Source organism: Oncorhynchus gorbuscha, linkage group LG06 (assembly GCF_021184085.1).
Source record: "Oncorhynchus gorbuscha isolate QuinsamMale2020 ecotype Even-year linkage group LG06, OgorEven_v1.0, whole genome shotgun sequence".
NCBI classification, from domain to species: Eukaryota; Metazoa; Chordata; class Actinopteri; order Salmoniformes; family Salmonidae; genus Oncorhynchus; species Oncorhynchus gorbuscha.
In genome coordinates, this window is record NC_060178.1 from 46,221,081 (window position 1) to 46,247,703 (window position 26,623).

Sequence of the window (26,623 nt, forward strand, 5' to 3'; positions counted from 1 at the left end):
ATATATATTTTTCCTTTATTTTTTGAAGACATTGCAAATCCCATTTATTCTATCCATAGACTGTCTGAATATACATTTATGGATGTGTAATGTTATGACACAATAAAAGTGCATTTTAAGCATAAATATATGATATTTCTATGATTTTAACTCGTGGATCAATTTAAAAATTATTATAACACCAACAACTTAACGGAATGAATGAATGTGCTTGTAGTAGCCTGGTAGAATGTTGATAGCCATGGTTATCAACTGTACTGCAATGGAACATCAATCACAGAAAATGGATGTTGTGGTCTGCAGAGAAGTACTTGGATTTTACTGCGGAGTTACTAGGTGTGTTGAACCATAGTGTTCAGTCCTCCCAAGCTACGGCCTGGTATAGGATCAGACAGGCCAAGTAGTGGGAAAGTGGTGAGGTTTTAATGGGTGTAGGTTAGTTGGTAGGGCAATTTTTCCTTCCCCTTTCCTCATCCATTTTCCCTTCCATTTCTGTGACACAAAGTGTAGTGAATTCACACCCCAGAACAGTAGGCGGAAACACAGGGCTAGATAAGAGACTATAGATGAATAGGGAGGCCGTGGCCAGCCTCACATTCCAGTACAGTAGGTGGCGGTGTATGCACCTTTCAGTTGGTTGCGAGCCGCCAATAAAACTTAAGAAGAAGAAGTAGCCGTGCAGGTCCATGGATCTCATATTCTGGAGAGGAGAGACAACCGGGGGCGAAAGGTCGTTGAGACAGGGAAGTCACTCATGGTAGCAGTGTTTGTTAGTGGGGCTGTAAGGGGCTGCATACCTGTGGGAAGTGGTCGGTCGGTCAGTTAGACCAACATCATGCCTGGAAGTGGGAAAGAGGGGAAGGGAGATGGTTGGGAGGTAGCTAATCTAAAGAGTTTACTAAAGAGGAAAAAGAGGGGAAGGGAGATGGTTGGAAGGTAGCTAATCTAAAGAGTTTACTAAAGATGAAAGAGAGGGAGAAGGAGAGTGGCAGTAAAAGTGACCCAGGTGGCTCGAGTGGAAAGGTTCCTCAATGAGGGTTGAGGAAAGTGGGGGGCGGAGTTTAAGGTTATTGTGAAGTTTAGGAGGAGATAGAAGGCCAGTAGCATTAACCCTATCAGACGTTTTGTGCAAAGAGATTAGAGACATTTTCAATACAAAAATCCTGCCAAATGGACCAAAGCTTTGAGACTGAAAACGCTGGGGGGAAAGGCAGTGGAGTGTTATGCCCCAGGACTGAACCAAAGAGCCAAGGGACTCGTTTATGGGGTAACTCTGGATATAACGGAGGATGAGTTGAGGAACAATCTGGAGGGGGTTTGAATCATAGATGTCTTCCTGTTCAAGGTGTTAGGTTCTTATTTTTCAGAGTAAACAACTCCCGGACACTAGAGAAGCTTAACCAAGTTTAATTCTTCCCAAGGGGTCGACACAGCCGTATTCAGACAAAAAAAAAAATCTCACCATCACATGTATATATGCCCCACTTTAGACACTCCTCCTTCTCTCCAATCCTTACATCTTATGGTTCCACAGGAAGAAAGAGGGTAATAGGGTAATAAACCCTTTTTACTCCCTTCAGGGGATCTGACCTGACCTCAACCCCTCCTTCTCCTAATCCACAGATGTCCATCCGATCCCCTTTAGCAACCCTCTGATCTCCTCCCGTCCACCCAACACATTCCGAAGCCATCTGTATTTCTACAGAGACCCATTACCTTCTGACATAAAACCCATTCTCTTTCACTCCTTATATTCTATGCTTCTAATCTATCATGTCTTTAATATCTCAATGTTCAAAGTTTAGCCCGATTCCAACACAAGGGACTCGAAATGGACAGAGAAGCGAGGAGATCTTGCCACAGAGAGTGAACTTTGGATTCCTGAGCTTCACTGTCAAGGCATATGTGCAGCCTCACTTGCGGTGCTCTACATGCCAGAGGTATGGGCATGTGGTAGTGGTGTGCAGGAGGACAAGAAGATGTGGGAAATGTGGAGGAGATCATGAGTACTCAGAGTGTGCAGGAGGAAAGCCGAAGTGTTGTAATTGTGGGGGAAACCTTGTGGCAACATTACGAGGTTGTGAACACACCATGTTCAAGCTGAGCAGGTATAGAAGATTTGAGTGGAGGAGGGAGTATCGTATGAAGAGGGCAGCGAGTTGTGGACAGCACTGCTGCACAGATGCAGGTGTGTGCGCTGCTGTTAGTGGGGGTTCCATGGATGGCCCCTTCACCAATATCAGTGATTCCAGCTGACTCGTACTTGATCAAGAAGGAGTTCTTGGCCTTTATGGTGGAAGTGTTTTGGGTAGCGAGACAGGTGAACATGTCATCCGGGCCTGAAAGATGCAGTGATTAAGCAAGCAGAGGCATTCTTAGAGATCAAGGATAAATCAGTGGTGAGTTTGCACTCCTATATACAGGCAGTGAGGAGAGGTGGATCTCAGGAGGACGGTGGTGTTGGGGAAGTGTCAGAATCGGATGATATGGAATGACGTTTATGATAGTGCCGTAGAATGCGAGAAGTTTCATCTCTAATGGGAAAGAATGTAAGACTTTTGTGGATGTATATAAAGATAGGCATGAGACAGTAGGCGCAGGAAATGTGGTTGAAACCATGTGTGGATTTTGTTTTGCCTGGGTATGTAGCCACATGGGCTGATCGGGAACAGCAAGTGGAGGGGGGGGGGGGGTGAAGTTTCTGAAACTAGGTGTACAGTATGGAAGAGTAATGTTGAGAACTGAGTTGGAATGTATCACGGTTGAAGTGTGCCGTGTCCAGTGCAGAATTACAGTACTTAACTTTTACAACTACAGATTAGTCTGCATAAAAGATGGATTCCCAACCAGATTTCAAATTGGGAGGGCAACTATGTCATGCATTGTCTGACGCTGGCATCAGGGGTTCTGGCCAGAAGAGGGGATTGGGATTTAATGGACCGGTATACTGTACAATTGGGAGCGACCATTTCCCAATTCTGAGCTGGTTTGGCCGGAAACTTTTGGAAGTTGATGAAAGACATTGGAAAAGCTTGATGGGAGGAATTTGCAGAGTAATGTGCAGAATGTTTCAGTGAGGTTCACAGTGACTGATCTGTTGAAGAATGGAATGAATTCCTGTGTTCATTGCCAATTCAAGCTTCTGTGCTTACTATCCCACAGAGAATGCCCCTAGAACACGGAGGAACAAGGGTTGTGATGTTGCAGTTCGTGCTCGAAATTTGGAATACAGGGCCCTGACACGACATATATTGGAGGGTTCAGCGGTGTAGTATTAAAGCTATGGGAGGTGGGGAAGGTCATTAAGGGAGCTAAGTGGGAGTGTTGGAGAAATATTGCGTGAGATTGGGGGCAGATACACCGGTGGGGGATGTGTGGGCGGTGATTGGCGAATGTTGGGAAGTTGCAGACGGTTGGGTATGCTGGTGTTGGAGGATGGAGAAGAGATCACTGTAAATTATAAAGATGACTTACTGTATGTGTCAAAATGTTTCAGGCTATCCACCAGTGGTGTAAAGTACTTTTAAGTACTGCTTAAGTCGTTTTTTGTGGTATCTGTACTTTACTTGACTATTTATATTTTTGACAATTTTTACTTTTACTCCACTACATTCCATTTTCCCTGACACCTGAAAGTGCCTGTTACATTTTGAATGCTTAGCAGGACAGGAAAATTGTCTAATTCACGCACTTATCAAGAGAACATCCCTGGTCATCCCTCTGATCTGGCAGACTTAAATACCTGGATGATTTGGTACTGGAGGAGGTATTGGAATTATTGAATATAGTATGGGAGGAGGGGACGTTACCAGCAGTGTGGAAACATGCCATAGTTCCAATCGTGAAACCGGGGAAAATAGCATCCCACCCGGGCTCATACCGACCCATAGAGTTGACCTCTGTACTGTGTAAAGTAATGGACAGAATGGTAACAGACAAGTACATATGTGTGAAAGAGTTGGTCTCTTTTCTCAGTACCAGAGCGGATTAACCATGGACTCGGTGCTAGCACTGGACTGTGATATAAAGAATGCGATGGCCATCAAGGAGGAAGTGGTGGCATTATTACTGGACATTGAAAAGGCATACGACATTCTCTGGAAAGGGGGACTGCTGCTGAGGCTGCTTGATGCTGGGGTGCGGTGTCACCTGTTTAATTGGATCCAGGATTGTGCAACTGGGACCTAGATTTGTGCAACTGGGTCCTAGACTTCCTGACAGGCACCCAGGTGGTGAAGGTAGGCAACATCACCTCTGCCACGCTGATCCTTAACACGGGGCCCCACAGGGGTGCGTGCTCAGCCCCCTCCCGCACTCCCTGTTCACCCACTGCATGGTCATGCATGTCTCCAACTCAAAAGTTTGTTGACGACATAACAATGGTAGGCCTGATTACTAACAACGGAAATACCGCCTACAGGGAGGAGGGGAGAACACTGTAATAGTGGTGGCAGGAATATAATCTCAACTTCAACAAAACGGAGGTGCTGATCGTCGACTACAGGAGACATCAGAGAGAGCACACACCCATCCACATCAATGTGGCTGCAGTGGAGAAGGTCAAAAGCTTCAAGTTTCTCATGTGTACACAACACTAAGTACCTGAAATGGTCCCTCCACACCAACAGCGTGGTAAAGAAGGCACAACAGCACCTCTTCAACCTTGGGAGACTGAAGAAATGTATATTGTCCCCTAAGACCCTCACGAACTACCACAGATGCACCATCAAAAGTATTCTGTAAGGCTGTAGCCTGGCACGACAACTGCTCCGCCCGCCACAACAATGCTCTCCAGACGGTGGTGCAGTCCGTCCAACGCATCACCGGGGGCACACTGTCTGACTTCCAGGACATCTACAGCTCACAATGTCACACGAAGGCCAAGAAGATCATCAAAGACCTCAGCCTCCCAAGCCACAGCTTGTTCACCCCACTTCCATCTAGAAGGGGGAGACAGTACAGGTGCAGCAAAGATGGGACTGAGAGACAGATAAACAGCTTCTATCTTCAGGCCATCAGACTGTTAAACAGTCACCACTAGCTGGCCTCCACCCAGTACCCTGCCTTGAACATTAGTCACTGTTACTAAGCTGTTGCGCAGCAACTCACTGCCTTCCTGAAGACAAACAATGTATACGAAATGTTTCAGTCTGGTTTTAGACCCCATCATAGCACTGAGACTGCACTTGTGAAGGTGGTAAATTACCTTTTAATGGCATCAGACCGAGGCTCTGCATCTGTTCTCGTGCTCCTAGACCTTAGTGCTGCTTTTGATACCATCGATCACCACATTATTTTGGAGAGATTGGAAACCCAAATTGGTCTACACAGACAAGTTCTGGCCTGGTTTAGATCTTATCTGTCGGAAATATATCAGTTTGTCTCTGTGAATGGTTTGTCCTCTGACAAATCAACTATAAATTTCGGTGTTCCTCAAGGTTCCGTTTTAGGACCACTATTGTTTTCACTATATATTTTACCTCTTGGGGATGTCATTTGAAAACATAATGTTAACTTTCACTGCTATGCGGATGACACACAGCTGGTTGAGAGAATGCCAAGAGTGTGCAAAACTGTCATCAAGACAAATGGTGTCTACTTTGAAGAATGAAAAATATACACTTTTACACTCTTTTGGTTACTACATGATTCCATATGTGTTATTTCATAGTTTTGATGTCTTTACTATTATTCTACAATGTAGAAAATAGTAGAAATAAAGAAAAACCCTTCAATGAGTAGGTGTGTCCAAACATTTGACTGGTACTGTAGATCATGAGCTCCTCCAAGCTGAGTGCAGTGGGTCACAGATGTGTTGGTGAACTTGCCGACATCAGATCTGACAGCAGATGCACAGAGTCAAGGTGAACATGGACGCGGACACACTCTTTCGGTTGCCACTGGACATCAACAAGTATGTCGCTGAATGCAATGCTCCCCAGAGACAAGACATAGCCTGGGTGGCCACTCTTAACCTGTCACAAGGGAACTCGGAACCAGACTCAAGGGGACCCTTGCCGACGATCAGCCACAATGAGTTTGTGAGGACTCAGAGAATGGATAAGGCCATTGGAGAACTAATCAGACTGAAAGAAGCCAACACAGTCCTGACCAGTAATGACAGACGTGGAGCCAGTGGTCCTTTGATAAGGAAGGTGATGCATGAATGGAGGAAACTTCATCTCGACAATGGACTACTATACCGGAAGACATGCCAGAGAAGACAACTGTCGGAACTGAGAGAGTTCTTATCCTGGCGAGGCACCGGTTTTACTGGCCCAATTAATAAAGAGAGACATCAACGAGCATGTAACCCGACGGTGCCACTGTATGAAGCAAAAGAAGCCGGTTACACACCCAGAGCACCAATAGGCAGCATTACTACTAGTTCACCTTTGGAACTTGTGTCTATTGACTACATGTATTTAGAGGTCAGCTGAGGTGGCTATGAATATATCCTGGGTGTCATTGATCATGGCCATTAATATGGAGTTGGTCCCCCCTTTGCTGCTATAACAACCTCCACTCTTCTAGGAAGGCTTTCCACTAGATGTTGGAACATTGCTGTGGGTACTTGATTCTATTCATCCACAAGAGCATAAGTGAGGTCAGGCACTTATATTACGCGATTAGGGCTGGCTTGCAGTCGGTGTTCCAATTCATCCCAAAAGTGTTCGATGGGGTTGAGGTCGAGGCTCTGTTCAGGCCAGTCAAGTTCTTATACACCGATCTCAACAAACCATTTCTGTATGGACCTCACTTTGTGCACGGGGGCATTGGTGGTTGAAGATATCCCTCTAGTAGTGTGGGGGCTGTGCTTTGGCAAAGTGGGTGGGGTTATATCCTTCCTGTTTGGCCCTGTCCGGGGATGTCCTCGGATGGGGCCACAGTGTCTCCTGACCCCTCCTGTCTCAGCCTCCAGTATTTATGCTGCAGTAGTTTATGTGGTGGGGGACTAGGGTCAGTTTGTTATATCTGGAGTACCTCTCCTGTCCTATTCGGTGTCCTGTGTGAATCTAAGTGTGCATTCTCTAATTCTCTCATTCTCTCTTTCTTTCTCTCTCTCGGAGGACCTGAGCCCTAGGACCATGCCCCAGGACTACCTGACATGATGACTCCTTGCTGTCCCCAGTCCACCTGGCCATGCTGCTGCTCCAGTTTCAACTGACCTAAGCCCTAGGACCATGTCCCAGGACTACCTGACATGATGACTTCTTGCTGTCCCCAGTCCACCTGGCCATGCTGCTGCTCCAGTTTCAACTGTTCTGCCTTACTATTATTCGACCATGCTGGTCATTTATGAACATTTGAACATCTTGGCCATGTTCTGTTATAATCTCCACCCGGCACAGACAGAAGAGGACTGGCCACCCCACATATGCTCTCTCTAATTCTCTCTTTCTTTCTCTCTCTCGGAGGACCTGAGCCCTAGGACCGTGCCCCAGGACTACCTGACATGATGACTCCTTGCTGTCCCCAGTCCACCTGACTGTTCTGCTGCTCCAGTTTCAATTGTTCTGCCTTACTATTATTCGACCATGCTGGTCATTTATGAACATTTGAACATCTTGGCCATGTTCTGTTATAATCTCCACCCGGCACACCCAGAAGAGGAATAGCCACCCCACATAGCCTGGTTCCTCTCTAGGTTTCTTCCTAGGTTTTGGACTTTCTAGGGAGTTTTTCCTAGCCACCGTGCTTCTACACCTGCATTGCTTGCTGTTTGGGGTTTTAGGCTGGGTTTCTGTACAGCACTTTGAGATATCAGCTGATGTACGAAGGGCTATATAAATAAATTTGATTTGATTGTCATGCTGAAACAGGAAAGGGCCTTGCCCAAACTGTTGCCACAAATTTGGAAGCACAGAATCGTCTAGAATGTCATTGTATGCTGTAGCCTAGCCCGAACCATGCAATACAGCCTCAGACCGTTATTCCTCCTCCACCAAACTTTACAGTTGGCACTATGCATAGGGACAGATAGCATTCTCCTGGTATCTGCCGAACCCTGATTCGTCAGTCGGACTGCCAGATGGTGAAGTGTGATTCATCACTCCAGAGAATGTGTTTCCTCCACTGCTCCAGAGTCCAATGGCGGTGAGCCTTACACCACTCCATACAACACTTGGCATTGCACATGGTGATCTTCGGCTTGTGTGCGGCTGCTCGGCCATGGAAATCCATTTCATGAAGCTCCCGACGAACAGTTCTTGTTAGGGGCGCAAATTTCACCCGGAACAAGTCCCCCCCCCCAACATTCTGAAATTGCATTTTTTCCCCCCATTTTATCATTGGAGTCTGATACAAAACCTGGAAATGGTGTGCTTTAGGACCATGCAGATGCCCCCGAGTGGTCAGGTAGGCTGTTTTGGAGTGTTTATCCGACTTGAATTTGTTTTTTATAATTCAATAATTATGTCCCCCCACTTCTAAAGCCAAAGTTGCGCCCCTGGTTCTTGTGCTGATGTTGCTTCCAGAGGCATTTTGGAAATCGGTAGTGAGTGTTGCAAGCGAGGACAGATGATTTTTACACTCTACGCACTTCAGCCCTGTTCTGTTAATTAAGTTTGTATGGCATATCACTTCGTGGCTGAGCCATTGTTGATCTTATATGTTTACACTTCACAATAACAGCACCTACAATTGACCGGGGCAGCATTAGCAGGGCAGAACTTTGATGAACTGAACTGGAAAGGTGGCATCATATGACAGTGCCACGTTGAAAGTCACTGAGCTCTTCAGTAAGGCCATTCTACTGCCAATGTTTCTATGGAGATTGCTTGATTTTATACACCTGTCAGCAATGAGTGTGGCTGAAATAGCAGAATCCACTCATTTATTTTGACCCCCTTTTCCACATGTTGTTACATTACAGCCTTATTCTAAAAAATTTAAAAAATCTAGACACAATTCCCCATAATGTCAAAGCAAAAACAGGAGTCAAGGAGTCAAGGTTCTTGGCTCCTAAACAAAGTGGTTTCTCTGTTCTTTGGAGTCTGACCTCTTGAGACCCACACAATGATAAATATGAACCTCATTTTATTTTTATGCAGCCATTTAGAAAACAATATTTGAGCCTTAACTTGTTCTTCCACTGATTCTGCAATATGTCATTAAAGAAATCTTTCTTTCTCACTATAAAATTACTAATGGCCACTTAAAGATATTTATTGATCAATTTCCCTTTCATTCACTCTGCAAGGGCATTATGTTAATGCCTCATGCCCTAATCCGGCTCCTTTTATGGCCTTGGCCACTCCCACTCTCGTCACCCCACGTGCCCACTCTGTTTGTAGGGCTAAAACGCTGTAAAAGTGAAATACAGGACATACTGAGAAGCTATAATTGGACTATTATACCATAGGGTTTTCTCATTCTCTTATTTAAAGTCAAACTGGACTGTATCTGTTATAGCAGAAGATTTAAGGCAAGTCTTTATTTCATGACTTCTGAAAGAGTCTTTGTTCTAAGAGTCATTGGTCTGGAGAATGTGGTTCAATGTCACATTTGAGCTGACAGCCAGAACACTGGTACCATTTGCTGTAACTTTAGTCTTTCTTGCGCTGAATGCAGCCTACATTTAGTTTTCTGATGATTTTGGTATATTTGCAAAACATACTTCAACAAGGCAAATAAATGATCTGATCATTAAAAGTTTCCTTTAATAGCAGTGTTCAACTAACAAAAAATATATATTAGGTGTTGAAAAACCTGATTGTCCTCTGTCTGTGTTCCTCAGACTGGTTTGAGGCGTTGACCCTCCAGTCTCTAAACTCAGGGACCTGAACTACCAGTGCAGCCAAGCGTCTGGTGGCCAGCCTGGAGGCCTTGTTACAGTGGGAGAGGCCCTTGGACGCAGGGCCGCTGCTCCATTCTCTGGGGGCTCCTGGAGTTGTGGAGGAGGCTGACACCCACCTGAGGAAGGTCTACCACCGCACCATGGTGTCCTGGATGGGGGACAGCAGACCCATGGCTGGCGGGTATAACTGTTGATGCCTCCCAGGACTGTACAGGTATGACAGACGAGCCTCCATGGGCCGAGGTTCTGGGCACCTCGCCCAGTCTGACCCCGCATGAGGAAAAACACAAAGAAACACAGTTTAGGGGGACAATAGATATAACTGTAGAGCTGGAATAGAGAGATGGATAATAGTTAAGAGCTGGGATAGATAGAGGATAGATGGAGAGCAGGTAGAAAGGTAGAGACGTGGCAGGAGGTTAACACCTCCTCCAACCCCTCATCCTAAATCCTCCTCCTTCCTACACTATCTTGGATTTTGAGTAAAGTAATTCTTATCAATAGCAAGTGATTGGGACTGATTGTGTGAGAGAAAATAGAGTGTTAAGATGAGAGCTGCAGGATCTTGACTCTCCCAGTGTGTGAAGAGAGCAGTACAGGTACAATAGTAGGGCACTATAAGGATGAGAGAGGTGGACAGCAGCTGGATGACTCTCTCACACCACTACAGAATACAGACACACTTATGATTAGAGGCCTTGGTGAGAGAGTTGAGTAGAGAAGTTGCTCTATGGGCAAACTTCTTTTTTTTGGGGATACCACGAAATTGGGGAGAAAAAAGTGTAAAAAGAATATATGTGTTTTCGTTTTTATGTCTCGCGGGCCGAATTGAAGTGCCCGTGGGCCGTACTTTACTAGTGCCCGTGGGCCGTAGTTGCGGCCAATATATTGGCACCCTTGCACTTTTCTTAAATTTTTAACTATTTCTATTGAAATAAGTTGAAATTTAAAACAACTTTTGGTCACAGCAACTTGTTATTGGATTTTTAACATTGCAGAACCAATTTTATTTTTTAACTTAAGTCCCCCAGCCAGGACACTTGGGTGCGGTGGTAGGCCTCCTTCAGGTGGGTGTCAGCATCCTCCACTCCCACTGGAGCCCCCCCCAAAAAATACAAATGGCATGGACAAAATGATTGGCACCCCGGAGCTAGTATTTGGTTGAATACAGTACTTGTCTTGGGCCGGAGCTGTCCAGAGCGATGTACAGGTGTTGTACCGAAAATCTCCCCCCTGCCAGAATCCCCCCCCCCCCATGTTCCTCATTGCTCCGACTTGCTTGCTAGTCTAGATAACTGCTCTTCACTCCGTTGTCAGTTTAGTCTACATTTCACTGATCTTAGTAGCAGAAAGCAGTTTTTTTAGATTGGATATTTGTTTCAAGTGTATGTGGTGGTTATAGCTTGTCTGGCGCCCTGGGTCCGCTACTGATTTGTATTAGTCTATAAATAAATCTTCGTCATCTCTCCCATGTCTTTTTCGACAGGTATTTTTGAAAGTGTAAGGATAATTCAGCCATAGTTGTTCTGAAACGTTTATTGCTTGCCAACATTTTAGTCCCTCCTCTATGTTTAATATAATACACATACATTAATTAATAAGTTCGGGTGCCTGTCCTGACGTGAAGTTTGTTCTATAGAAAGTATTTGACTCTGATGTGTACCACAGAAAGTATTTGACAAAATTAAGGAAATTAAAAGTAGGGGGGGGAATTGGGTACAAGCTACTCTATAAAACAAAGTAGCCTCTCGCTGGTCGAAATTCACACACCGAGGCACACGTGTGGAACTGTCGTTAAGACACTAACAGCTTACAGACAGTAGGCAATTAAGGTCACAGTTGTGAAAACATACGACACTTTCAGAGTCTACTGACTCTGAAAAACACCAAAAGAAAGATGCCCTGTTCACCGATCCTATGCAGGTGTTGTTATACATGGACCGCCACTGCGAGGACTGCAGATGTGGCCAGGGCAATAAATTGCAATGTCCGTACTGTGAGATGCCTAAGACAGAGCTACAGGGAGACAGGACTGACAGCTGATCATCCTCGCAGTGGCAGACCATGTGGAAAAACACCTGCACAGGATCGGTACATCCGAACATCACACCTGCGGGACAGGTACAGGATGGCAACAACAACTGCCCGAGTTACACCAGGAACGCACAATCTCCTCCATCAGTGCTCAGATTGTTCGCAATAGGCTGAGAGAGGTTGGACTGAGGGCTTGTAGGCCTGTTGTAAGGCAGGTCCTCACCAGACATCATTGGCAACAACATCGCCTATGGGCACAAACCCACCATCGCTGGATCAGACAGGACTGGCAAAAAGTGCTCTTCATTGACGAGTCGCGGTTTTGTCTCACCAGGGGTGATGGTTGGATTTGCGTTTATCATCGAAGGAATGAGCGTTACACCGAGGCCTGTACCCTGGAGGATCGATTTGGAGGTGGAGGGTCCTTCATGGTCTGGGACGGTGTGTCACAGCATCATCGGATTGAGCTTGTTGTCATTGCAGGCAATCTCAACGCTGTGTGTTACAGGGAAGACATCCTCCTCCCTCATGTGGTACCCTTCCTGCAGGCTCATCCTGACATGACCCTCCAACATGACAATGCCACCAGCCATACTGCTCGTTCTGTGCGTGATTTCCTGCAAGACAGGAATATCAGTGTTCTGCCATGGCCAGCGAAGAGCCCGGATCTCAATGCAGCCGGTGGCCACACCAGATACTGACTGTTACTTTTGATTTTGACCCCCCCCCCTTTGTTCAGGGACACATTATTCCATTTCTGTTAGTCACATGCCTGTGGAACTTGTTCAGTTTATGTCTGTTGTTGAATCTTGTTCATACAAATATTTACACATGTTAAGTTTGCTGAAAATAAACTCAGTTGACAGTGAGAGGACGTTTCTTTTTTTGCTGAGTTTATTTTTAGAAAACTGCAAGGGTCCCAATCACTTGCGGCTGCTGAGGGGAGGACGGCTCATAATAATGGTTGGAATGGAGCGAATGGTATTACTGTGTTTCCATTATACTTGGCCACATCTCTATATGGCAGAGTAATTGGGTCTTTACAATAAATGAGTGCCTTTTGTGTCCCTTTGATATTTTAAAGAGACAGTGCGGTTAACATGTTTTCTAGTTTTTTTAATGATCATTGCACACTTTGAGGTCGAAAACTGAAATTGGGAAAATAATGCTAATGGCCCTTTTGTGTAATAGCTGTTAGAAAAAAATGCCTGGAATTTCAGCCTGTTCAGGTGTAATATAATTTTTGGCTGGTGCATAGCGTCAAAAGGTGATCTGTTTATAATAGACCAATGAACATTCATTTTTTATTTACACATTGCCTCCTAGTTTTGTGCTGGTCCTGCTCAAAGGTAAGCGATATTGTGCAGTATGGCTGCCTTTGAACTGTATTCCATCCAAACAAGATGGTGCCGATAGATAGGGCAGCCGTTCTTCTAGTTCCTAGACAACTTTGCAGTATTTTTTTTATGTGTTATTTCTTAGATGATTATTTTTGCGTTATTACATACAGCCGGGAATGTCTTTTGGATATCAGAGCGGCGGTAAATCACCAGCATTGAAAACAGATAGAACGTCTTCAATTTGATCGATTATTAACGTTTAAAAATACCTAAAGTTGTATTACAAAGTAGTTTGAAATATCTTGGCAAAGTTTATAGGCAACTTTAGAAATAATTTGTAGTGACGTTAGCATTTTGGAAGCAGTTTTTTTTCTGGATCAAACGCACAAATAAATTGACATTTTGGATATATATGGACGGAATTAATCGAACAAAAGGACCAATTGTGATGTTTATGGGACATATTGGAGTGCCAACAAAAGAAGCTCGTCAAAGGTCAGGCATGTTTTATATTTTATTTTTGCGTTTTGTGTAGAACCTGCAGGGTTGAAATATGCTACCCTCTTTGTTTACTGTTGTGCTATCATCAGATAATAGCTTCTTATGCTTTCGCCGAAAAGCCTTTTTAAAATCTGAAATGTTGACTGGATTCACAACGGGTGTAGCTTTAATTGAGTATCTTACATGTGTGATTTAATGAAAGTTTGATTTTTATATCAATTTATTTAAATTTGCCGCGCTGCATTTTCCCTGGTTTTTGGCCAAGAGGGACGCACTTTTTCAAATTTCTATCCAAATCCGCTAATAATATGCACATATTATTATATATATTATATATACTTATATTCTTGGCATGAGTAGCAGGAAGTTGAAATTGGGCTCGCTATCACTATCCAAAAGTGAAAATGCTGCCCCTATACCTTAAGAAGTTAATGTACACACTGCTGCCAACACACTGTCATTGACACTGACCCAACTCCAGCCACTTTAATAATGGGAATTGATGGGAAATGATGTAAATATATCACTAGCCACTTTAAACAATGCTACCTTATATAATGTTACTTACCCTACATTATTCATCTCATATGCATATGTATATACTGTACTCTACATCATCGACTGCATCCTTATGTAATACATGTATCACTAGCCACTTTAACATTTACATACATTTACATTTAAGTCATTTAGCAGACGCTCTTATCCAGAGCGACTTACAAATTGGTGCATTCACCTTATGACATCGAGTGGAACAGTCACTTTACAATAGTGCATCTAAATCTTAAAGGGGGGGGATACTTATCCTATCCTAGGTATTCCTTAAAGAGGTGGGGTTTCAGGTGTCTCCGGAAGGTGGTGATTGACTATGCCACTTTGTTTACTTTGTCTACACACTCATCTCATATGTATATACTGTACTCGATACCATCTACTGTATGCTGCTCTGTACCATCACTCATTCATATATCCTTATGTACATATTCCTTATCCCCTTACACTGTGTACAAGACAGTAGTTTTGGAATTGTTAGTTAGATTACTTGTTGGTTATCACTGCATTGTCGGAACTAGAAGCACAAGCATTTCGCTACACTCGCATTAACATCTGCTAACCATGTGTATGTGACAAATAAAATTAGATTTGATTTGAAGCTGCCAATTGAGTACTTGTGAGGTGTCTGTTTCTCAAACTAGACACTCTAATGTACTTGCCCTCTTGCTCAGTTGTGCCCCTGGGGCCTCCCACTCCTCTTTCTATTCTGGTTAGACAGTTTGCGCTGTCCTGTGAAGTGAGTAGTACACAGCGTTGTACGAGATCTTCAGGTTCTTGGTAATTTCTCGCATGGAAGAGCCTTCATTTCTCAGAACAAGAATAGACTGACGAGTTTCAGAAGACAGGTCTATGTTTCTGGCCATTTTGAGCCTGTAATCAAACCCACAAATGTTGACGCTCCAGATACTCAACTAGTCTAAAGAAGGACAGTTTTATTGCTTCTTTAATCAGCATGATATTTTTCAGCTGTGCTAACATAATTGCAAAAGGGTTTTCTAATGATCAGTTAGCCTTTTAAAATCATAACTTGGATTAGCTAACACAACGTGCCATTGGAACACCGGAGTGATGGTTGCTGATAATGGGCCTCTGTACGCCTATGTAGACATCCCATTAAAAAATATGCTGTTTCCAGCTACGATAGTCATTTACAACATTAACAATGTCTACACTGTGTTTCTGATCAATTTTATGTTATTTGAATGGACAAAAAATTAGCTTTTCTTTCAAAACAAGGAAATCTCTAAATGACCCCAAACTTTTGAACGGTAGTGTACATAAACTTGAAATCACTGGCCATTTTAATAATGGAACACTAGCCACTAATTTTAACATATTTTACTCATCTCATATGTATATACTGCATTATATTATATTCTACTGTATCTTAGTTTATGCCACTCTGACATTGCTTGTCCAAATATTTATATATTCTTAATTCCATTCCTTTACCTTAGATTTGTGTGTATTGTGGTGAAATTGTTAGATATTACTTGTTAGATATTACTGCACTGTTGAAGCTAGAAACACAAGCATTTCGCTACGCCCGTAATAACATCTGCTAAGCATGTATGTGACCAATACAATTTGATTTGAACAATCACTTTTTTCTGATTTGGCTGTCAGAAAAGTTCAGTGGAATCTCCTACACAGCACAGCACACCTTGCATCGGACTGACCGAAGTCGCCCTAGAAAAGAGGCAATAATCTCTCCAACCCTGAATGTTATATACAATTATACCTACATTTATTACCGCTTGTACATGCTAAATGGTCCTTTTGGCGGTAGGAAGTGGAGATAGGGCATCCACAGGACAGTGTTGTTTACCCTACTATTTGCGATGCCGGTTGTATTTTCTATCTCTTGACTCATTGCGCGTGAAGCACAATATATATAAACCGTAACCGAATGTAACCTAACGTAGAGCAATCACAATCAGCTGGAAGTGTTTTTCATTCGATCTGTGGTTCGGTTAGGCTTGGCCATATTGTGCAAGTGTTTGTCACATGTGCATTGCATCAGTATTGAAAAATAAAACCAGTAATACAAACTGATATACAAACCATCTAATGAAGGTACGGTTGATAGTGTTGCAAGCTGGATATTTTTTGACTAACGTTTCTAGCTATGGCAATTGATATAATGATTGCAAAGTTGTTTCATACTAATGACTTGCCCACTTTAGCAATGTCATCGTATTTCCAGGCCTCTCACTATCTGTCTCGTCAGAAAATGTTAGCTAGGTTGCCAAAGTCTGTTAGCTAACTTAATAATGGTAATAACATTCGCCTGTCTACTGTTGTTCAAGCTGCAGTCAGAGTAAGTCACCCAAAATGTACCAAGGTAGCCTACTTGATTTAGCTTACATCTGGTCTTTTTTACATTTCGGTTTTCTTTTGACTGTACAAAATAAAATGCTCAAATGGACTATTTGAAGAGTATTTGTCATTAGGTATTAGAGCTAAAACGAACTGGCTTGTATTGGGATTTGTAGCTACTAGCCTGCCAGCCAGAAGAAAGCGAGAGGGTAGCTATTATTATTATTCTTAGCTAGCTAGATATCTCATTTAGGTGTATGTTTACGTGTGATATGAATCCTAATAATAATAATAAGCCATCTGGCTGTTGAATGAATGTATAACCCTTATGATAGGGTTTCTACCTGCCCTCCAGGACACCTACACCACCCGATGTTACAGGAAGGCCATAAAGATCATCAAGGACATCAACCACTCGAGCCACTGCCTGTTCACCCCGCTATCATCCAGAAGGCGAGGTCAGTACAGGTGCATCAAAGCAGGGACCGAGAGACTGAAAAACAGCTTCTATCTCAAGGCCATCAGACTGTTAAACAGCCACCACGAACATTGAGTGGCTGCTACCAACATACTGACTCAACTCTGATGTAATCAATTTATCACTAGCCACTAGCCATAATGCTTACATACCCTACATTACTGATCTCATATGCATATACTGTACGTTATACCATCTACTGCATCTTGATGTAATTAAATGTATCACTTGCCACTGTAAACAATGCCACTTTATATAATGTTTTCATACCCTACATTACTCATCTCATATGGTCACGCCCTGACCATAGAGAGCCTTTTTATTCTCTATTTTGTTTAGGTCGGGGTGTGACTAGGGTGGGTAACCTAGGTTATTTTATTTCTATGATGGCCTGGTATGGTTCCCAATCAGAGGCAGCTGTTTATCGTTGTCTTTGATTGGGGATCATGTTTAGGCAGCCATTTCCCCACTGTGTTTTGTGGGATCTTGTTTTTGTGTTGTTGCCTGTGAGCACTCCAGAACGTCACGTTTCGTTTCTTCTTTATTGTTTCACCTCAATAAATATGTGGAACCCATGTCACGCTGCGCTTTGGTCCGAATGTTCTTACGACGAACGTGAGAGAAGATCCCACCACACCAGGACCAAGCAGCGTGCCCAGGAGGAGAAGATATCCTGGACTTGGGAGGAAATCAAGGAGGAGAAGATATCCTGGACTTGGGAGGAAATAATGGGAGGACACGAAAGCCTTCCTTGGAAGCAGACGCAAGGAGAGAAGGGAAGACAGCGACGACGCCGGGGTTCGAGGCCACAACATAAGCCCGTAAGTTTTTTTGGGGAGGCACATGGAGGTGGCGGCTGAGCAGAGGGAAGAGCCAGAGACCACGTGGGATTCGATGGAACAGTGTGAAGAGGGATACCAGAGAATGGAGTTGGCTAGGAGTATGCGGCAACTCAGGCGTTTGGAGGAACGTGTCATCAGTTCAGTGAAACATGGGCCGGCTTCATGTTTCTGGTCTCCAGTGCGCCTTCCCAGTCCGGTACGTCCTGTGTCTCCTCTGCGCACTCTCCCTGAAGTGTGTCACCAGTCCGGTACCACCTGTGCCGGCTCCACGCACTAGTCCTACAGTGCCCCTTCCCAGTCCGGTACATCGTGTGCCCACTCCTCGCAGTCGCCCTGAAGTGCGTATCACCAGTCCGGTGCCACCTGTGCCGGCTCCACGCACTAGGCCTCTGGTGCGCCTTCCCAGTCCGGTGCATCCTGTGCCTGCTCTTCTCACTCGCCATGAGGTGCGTATCACCGATCCGGAGCCACCTGTGCCGGCTCCATGCACCAGGTTTCCGGCGACGGTCCCCAGTCCAGAGCTTCCGGCGACGGTCCCCAGTCCAGAGCTTCCGGCGACGGTCCCCAGTCCAGAGCTTCCGGCGACGGTCCCCAGTCCAGGGCTTCCGGCGACGGTCCCCAGTCCAGGGCTTCCGGCGACGGTCCCCAATCCAGGGCTTCCGGCGACGGTCCCCAGTCCAGGGTTTCCGGCGACGGTCCCCAGTCCAGGGCTTCCGGCGACGGTCCCCAATCCAGGGCTTCCGGCGACGGTCCCCAGTCCAGGGCTTCCGGCGACGGTCCCCAGTCCAGGGCTTCCGGCGACGGTCCCCAGTCCAGGGCTTCCGGCGACGGTCCCCAGTCCAGGGCTTCCGGCGACGGTCCCCAGTCCAGGGCTTCCGGCGACGGTCCCCAGTCCAGGGCTTCCGGCGACGGTCCCCAGTCCAGAGCTTCCGGAGCTTCATTTTTTTTGTTGGTGAGATGGGAATACGTTTTTGGGGGGACAAAATTGTAAAATTAAGTGAAATCAAACTTTAAAATTTTTTTTTAAATGATTAAGTTACACTACTCAAAAGGCACCCAGTTGGTGGCACGACCCATTTCACTGTTTGTCCCCTGGTCTCAATCCTCCTCAGTGCATATAGAGTTGGGAGCACTGTATCGGCATCATCGAGGGGAAGTCCCAAACAGGCCTGCTACTTCCTGGGCTTTCAAGGTTAGTGTTTCACCCAGCAACCAAGCAAAGGACTAGAGAGGGAAGTGGAGATCATTTAGCATAATGTCCTTTCTCCTCTGTATAAAGAGGCAAAGTAAGTTCATGCATTTGTGTACGTGACGAGAAGACCATAGAGGACTGGATATGAGAGGAGTGTGTGTGAAACAGCGCTTATTTTATTTTTCTCTGACCATCAAAGCCTGGCTCATTTATCATGAGGGGTAAACCTCCCAAGTTGTGTTCGTAATTGATTTCCATAGGAGGCATTATGCAAATCATCTCATCCTCATCTATCCAGTGGGGTCTAAAGTGAGTGACTCTCCATCACCTTCGGCGGCCAGGAGGAACCTTCAGTTGTACATGTTGGCAGTCAATATTTATGCATTTACATTTTACCAATTTGAAATACAGTGCCGGATTATGTCTAAATGACAAGCAATACATTCTCGCTGCCAAAAGGCAACTCCAGCCCACATACATCATATGCAAATAGCTGAATATAATTGTGTGTTTGTAAAAGTAATTGCCCTACACAAAAATTCAATGACAGCCTCCTTTCCGTGGCCAGGGGGGGAAAAAAATGTGCTCGCACAACGAGATTTGATTATGCAGAGTTTAATCCACCCTGGTCGATATTGAAAAACAAGAGGCATATTTGACTGTAAGAAGGCTAACAGTTGCCTAGCGGAATGACTTTGAGCTACTCTGCATAGAAAGTGGAGGGAAGTGATGTGTCGTCGGCGTGGTAGTGTTTGTAATAATCAGATGTTTTTTTGAATAACTTGTCTTTTGTTTTGTCCTTGTAGATGACAGCTTGATTTACATGGACCCTCATTACTGCCAGTCTTTTGTGGATGTCAGCACGAGCCATTTCCCTCTGCAGGTAATGGGAAATTACACTGAGCTGACTGGGGCTCAGTAATGTGAATTTAATAGTTTCTGTTAGTACTTAAGGATGTGAATCCTAAAGCAGCCTATGAGCAAATTACTGAGTCTCTGGCTGCTGATTTATTTGCTGTTCAGACATGTGAGGCTGCTGCTGAGGAGAAATACAGCATGTGGAATATAAGGAGCTCAGCTACTATGATCCTGGATATTTCAACACATAAAACCTGGATGTATCATAGTGTATTGGACTGCTGCATTGGAACTTCTACTGATGCTTGGTCAAAGGGTGGAGCACACAATGTGATAAGAGATCAGAAACAGCCATTATTTTCACCAGTCTACGAGTGTGACAGGATTCATTAGAACGGCATTGCACTCATAACACATAACATGTTTATCTTCCTGGTATGTCCGTCTAGTTTCGCACTTATATCTTTGATACTGTACTCACAAGCACTTCAATCATTGATTTTTAATATTACCGGCAATAACACACTGCTGTCCGTTTGATACGGGATTTTTTTGTTGTTGTCATTTTGTGTTTCTAGTCGTATCGTTGCCCGTCGCCAAAGAAGATGCCTTTCAGTAAAGATGGATCCTAGTTGTACCGTAGTCCTGGATACTTCTAGAGTAGAAGCCTATGAGAGAAACAGCCAAGAACTGTCCAAGGTGGGTGAACTAAAGCCTATTTGGTCAAAGTCCTATTAGTTTGTAATCAGATGAAAGGGATATCCCACTGAAAGCAAGGTTAGGGAGTGAGATGAGAGAATGGCTGTACGTGTGACTGAACTTTTATCATATAGAGTCAAGAAAGTAAATAGCGCAATTGGATTTTTGATTTTTTTGGGGGGCATGTCTGCACAGTGCCACACATGGTGAGTTTAGGCGTTAACTGTTGATCAAATCTGCTCTGTGACCATATTGCTTCTGTACATAAAATGAACTCGACACCAGGTGGCAGCATTTAGCTTAGAATCTGAGGCAGGTTTCCCCTCCCTGCTCTCCAGCTCTCAGGTGGGCTTCTTTGGATACTTCAAGAAACTTTCCTGACTTTCATGTGCCGTTATTGTATGCTTTGTTTTTGTTTATGAATCAGGTATTTCAGCCATCAGTGAAGGACAAATACCCAGCATTCACTTCCAAGCAAGGTTTTGGAAGAGATTACGACCTTTCGGCAGCATTAACCCCGGAGAAAAGGGAATGGCCCTTCATCCACAACCCACGGACAGCTGCTGCCACTGCTGGAGACTTTGTGCTGCTCTGAATGCCGACGCCTAGGGCAAAGGTCATGATCAGATACTTTTCAATGGCCGGCGAAGTGACTTTACCAGACAGACTGAAACAGGCTTATCCAAGGCCAGGACTCGTCCAACTGGACCTCTCAAGACCCCCTCTCAGACACTCCCTATACCCTATGGATCTGCTAGCTATGAAACAATTATTTCAGACACCTAAATGTATTTATTTATCTTTCTCACACCAGCATTCATGGCATAATTAGCTAAACTTAAAAACATTCAAACTGTTAACCTGTACTGTAGATAGTTGCTGTTAGTTTTGACTGCTCAAATGTAATCAGTAACATTAGAAAAAATAATTAAACATACCAGAAGTCTGTATTATGGATATGAAATTGTACATAGGGATATGCGCTCTACTGAATCTTATACGTTGTTGATACTGATGGAGAATCTGGTGCCTTGGCTTATTGGAAGAGTGACTCTCAGCCAAATATAACACACATTTACCTTTTAAGGAAATCAGTGCTGCACTACAGAAGCAGCCAGCGGGGATCATCAGAGGACGTGTATGAGGAAGGATATATCTGTGGTTCTATAGCTGGGCCTGGTGAAGTGCTTGTATAGGAGAGTGCCATTCATACACTAGAGTTCGTTTTTTTTTAGCAATACTGAGAAAGTACTGGAGGTTTGGATTGGTAAAATATGTTCTAGGTTGTTATCACATTTACCTTAGGAGGGAAAGTATTATGTTGCCAAATCATTTCAAGATGTTTAGCATTTTCTGAGGTTATTCGAGCATTTCTGATTATTGTCCTTGAAAAGGTCCTTTGGTTCATGACTTTTCTTTTTTTTAAATTTCAAAGCAAATGAGTCTAAGTGGAAGGTTTGTCAATGTCACGGTCAAACACAACTATGTAGGTGACGTGTACAATGCCTTGCTTCTCCTTGCACTTTCATTACAATTGCACTAGTTACACACTTCAAACACACTATAGTCACATACTAACTGCATTGTAAAGATTGAATCATCTTGTTTAAATGGTGACAGACATTTGTAGAATAAACATTTTTTTAATGTGGGTTGAAGATAAGGTTGAATATATTTGAAATGTTGTACGATAATGTTCGACTGTTTAAAAATCATCCCCTCGACTGTAAATCTATAAAGACAGCTACATTCTACCAGTGCTGCCAAATGTTTACGAAATTCGTCTCTTTATCACAATATTGATTCTCACACTTCTGTGCAGCAAAGTAAAATCAAGTCATAAAATCTTTTCAGAATTTCTCATCTGATCCCTGCACCCCTTCACACGTTTCAAAAGCATTAAAGAGAGATTTTTTTTGTTTTGTCTCATCTTGCAATGAAAAAAAATACTAAACTTGACACGTGTTGAAATGTATTCAACCCTGTTTGTTACCCAGTCAAATGTACTAGATTAAAACTAATCGTACGTGCTAACCATCTCTACAGCCCATTAACCAGCCGGCGGGAAAATGTGACCCTGTGACACAGGCTGGGATTGTGTTCGCCTGTAGAGGAAAATAAAATATGGCTGTGTGCAACGACGCACTGTTGCCATGGGTAATATTTCTGTTGCCCCCATCGTTTGAGCTATGCTCTACATATTGTCATGCACAATACAAACTCTTGTATTATGGCATTGGCATTGGGCTCGGGGGTCCCAGGAACTCTTGTATTATGGCATTGGGCTCGGGGGTCCCAGAAACTCCTGTATTATGGCATTGCCATTGGGCTCGGGGGTCCCAGAAACTCCTGTATTATGCATTGCCATTCGGGGGCAGAAACTCCTGTATTATGGCATTGGCATTGGGCTCGGGGGTCCCAGAAACTCCTGTATTATGGCATTGGCATTGGGCTCGGGGGTCCCAGAAACTCTTGTATTATGGCATTGGGCTCGGGGGTCCCAGAAACTACTGTATTATGGCATTGGCATTGGGCTCGGGGGTCCCAGAAACTCCTGTATTATGGCATTGGCATTGGGCTCGGGGGTCCCAGAAACTCCTGTATTATGGCATTGGCATTGGGCTCGGGGGTCCTTGAAACTCTTGTATTATGGCATTGGCATTGGGCTCGGGGGTTCCAGGAACTCTTGTATTATGGCATTGGCATTGGGCTCAGGGGGTCCCAGAAACTCTTGTATTATGGCATTGGCATTGGGCTCGGGGGTCCTTGAAACTCTTGTATTATGGCATTGGCATTGGGCTCGGGGGTCCTTGAAACTCTTGTATTATGGCATTGGGCTCAGGGGGTCCCAGAAACTCTTGTATTATGGCATTGGCATTGGGCTCGGGGTCCTTGAAACTCTTGTATTATGGCATTGGCATTGGGCTCGGGGGTTCCAGGAACTCTTGTATTATGGCATTGGGCTCGGGGGTCCAGAAACTCTTGTATTATGGCATTGGGCTCAGGGGGTCCCAGAAACTCTTGTATTATGGCATTGGCATTGGGCTCGGGGGTCCTTGAAACTCTTGTATTATGGCATTGGCATTGGGCTCGGGGGTTCCAGGAACTCTTGTATTATGGCATTGGGCTCAGGGGGTCCCAGAAACTCTTGTATTTGGCATTGGCATTGGGCTCAGGGGTTCCCAGAAACTCTTGTATTGTGGCATTGGGCTCAGGGGTCCCAGAAACTCTTGTATTATGGCATTGGGCTCAGGGGGTCCCAGAAACTCTTGTATTGTGGCATTGGGCTCAGGGGGTTCCAGAAACTCTTGTATTGTGGCATTGGGCTCAGGGGGTCCCAGAAACTCTTGTATTATGGCATTGGGCTCAGGGGGTCCCAGAAACTCTTGTATTGTGGCATTGGGCTCAGGGGGTCCCAGAAACTCTTGTATTGTGGCATTGGGCTCGGGGGTCCCAGGGATCTGTTCACATATCCATTCACTGAGAAACCAGAGAGCCCCAGCACATCGACTCGCTACTGGTACCCCGTGTGTATATAGCCAAGTTATCGTTACTCATTGCGTATTTATTCCTTGTGTTATGATTTTTCTATTATTTCTCTTTTCTTCTCTCTGCATTGTTGGGAAGGGTCCATAAGTAAGCATTTCACTGTTAGTCCACACCTGTTGTTTTACGAAGCATGTGACAGATACATTTGATTGGATTTGTATTATTTAAAACTTTTTAATTTAACTAGGCAAGTCGGCTAAGAACAAATTCTTATTTGCAATGACGGCCTACCCCGGGCCAAACCCGGACGACGCTGGGCCAATTTTTGCGCCGCCCTATGGGACTCCGAATCGCGGCCGGATGTGATACAGGCTCATTTGAGCTGGTAGAGGACATAATGGCATCATTTACTGGAAGTGTCAGATCAGAGCGTTCATACACAACAAGGCTGTTTTTTAAGACCAACCGGCCGACTTTGTGGAAAGAGATCTGTACATCAAGGCATTAAATATGCAGCAATGTTTCTGTATTTTGACTGCTGTGGAAAGTCTGTGGATGGTGAGGGGGGGGGGTTGCAGTGGAGAGGAATGTGATGGGGGATCAGGATTTGGGGATTTTTGTCAGGCCCCAAGTGAACATGAAAGAGTGTGTTGTGCTAGGAGGCACGGGGATGGAGGCTGTGTGCTGTAAGGGTCTGCTATGTTCACCTTGTACTTACAACGATGTATGAATATTTGATTAGTGAGTCATGGATGGGCTCAGGGGAAATGCTTTGTACAAAGCAGCACACATAAACACACTCTAACCCCCCAACCACATGAACACAAATCACACACACACACACACACACACACACACACACACACACACACACACACACACACACACACACACACACACACACACACACACACACACACACACACACACACACACACACACACACACACACACACACACACTCTAACTATCCTAACCATGCTCTCCTGTTTAATTAACACACACACTCTAACTATCCTAACCATGCTCTCCTGTTTAATTAACACACACACTCTAACTATCCTAACCATGCTCTCCTGTTTAATTAACACACACACTCTAACTATCCTAACCATGCTCTCCTGTTTAATTAACACACACAGACACACACTCTAACTATCCTAACCATTCTCTCCTGTTTAATTAACACACACACACACACTCTAACTATCCTAACCATGCTCTCCTGTTTAATTAACACACACACTCTAACTATCCTAACCATGCTCTCCTGTTTAATTAACACACACAGACACACACTCTAACTATCCTAACCATGCTCTCCTGTTTAATTAACACACACAGACACACACTCTAACTATCCTAACCATGCTCTCCTGTTTAATTAACACACACACACACTCTAACTATCCTAACCATGCTCTCCTGTTTAATTAACACACACACTCTAACTATCCTAACCATGCTCTCCTGTTTAATTAACACACACACTCTAACTATCCTAACCATGCTCTCCTGTTTAATTAATACACACACTCTAACTATCCTAACCATGCTCTCCTGTTTAATTAACACACACACTCTAACTATCCTAACCATGCTCTCCTGTTTAATTAACACACACACTCTAACTATCCTAACCATGCTCTCCTGTTTAATTAACACACACACACTCTAACTATCCTAACCATGCTCTCCTGTTTAATTAACACACACACTCTAACTATCCTAACCATGCTCTCCTGTTTAATTAACACAGACACGGCTGCCAATAGTGTCATTGACATTGCGGATTCTTGAAAATCTCATTTGCCCAGCCGAGCACATTCCTCACATGAAAGGGAAGGGAATCCATGAGGCCTCCTTCTGTCCCAGAGTTTGGAGCCCACAGATGGACACTCAATAAAGATTTTATTTTGGTGTCATTCAGGGGAGGAAATGGCTTGTGTTGCTGGTCACACAGACCTTGGGTGACGCATCTTCCAGTGCGCAGGAACGGGATTGGAATGAAGCAGGACTACAGCTGTGATGGTGTCTCTGTAGGCTAGAGCTAGACCTTTCATAGTGACGCAATGTGTTTGGGTGAAGATGTGTTAAAAAAACAAAACATGAAAAAATTGAAGCCAAATGTCACGTTCTAACCTTAGTTCCTTTGTTTTGTCTTTGTTTTAGTATGGTCAGGGCGTGAGTTGGGGTGGGCAGTCTATGTTCTTTTTTCTATAATTTGGGATTTCTGTGTTTGTCCTGGTATGGTTCTCAATCAGAGGCAGCTGTCCTTCGTTGTCCCTGATTGAGAACCATACTTAGGCAGCCTGGTTTCACCCTTTGAGTTGTGGGTTGATTATTTTCTGTTCAGTGTGTTTTTGTTTTCACCGTTCAGGACTGTTTCGTTTCGTTCTCGTTATTTTGTTTCGTTTTGTGTTGATGTGTCATGTTTGTCATTTATTATCATGTCTTGTCCCTGTGCTCCCCATTCTATTCGTTTCCCTCTGCTGGTCTTATTTGGTTCTTTCCCTC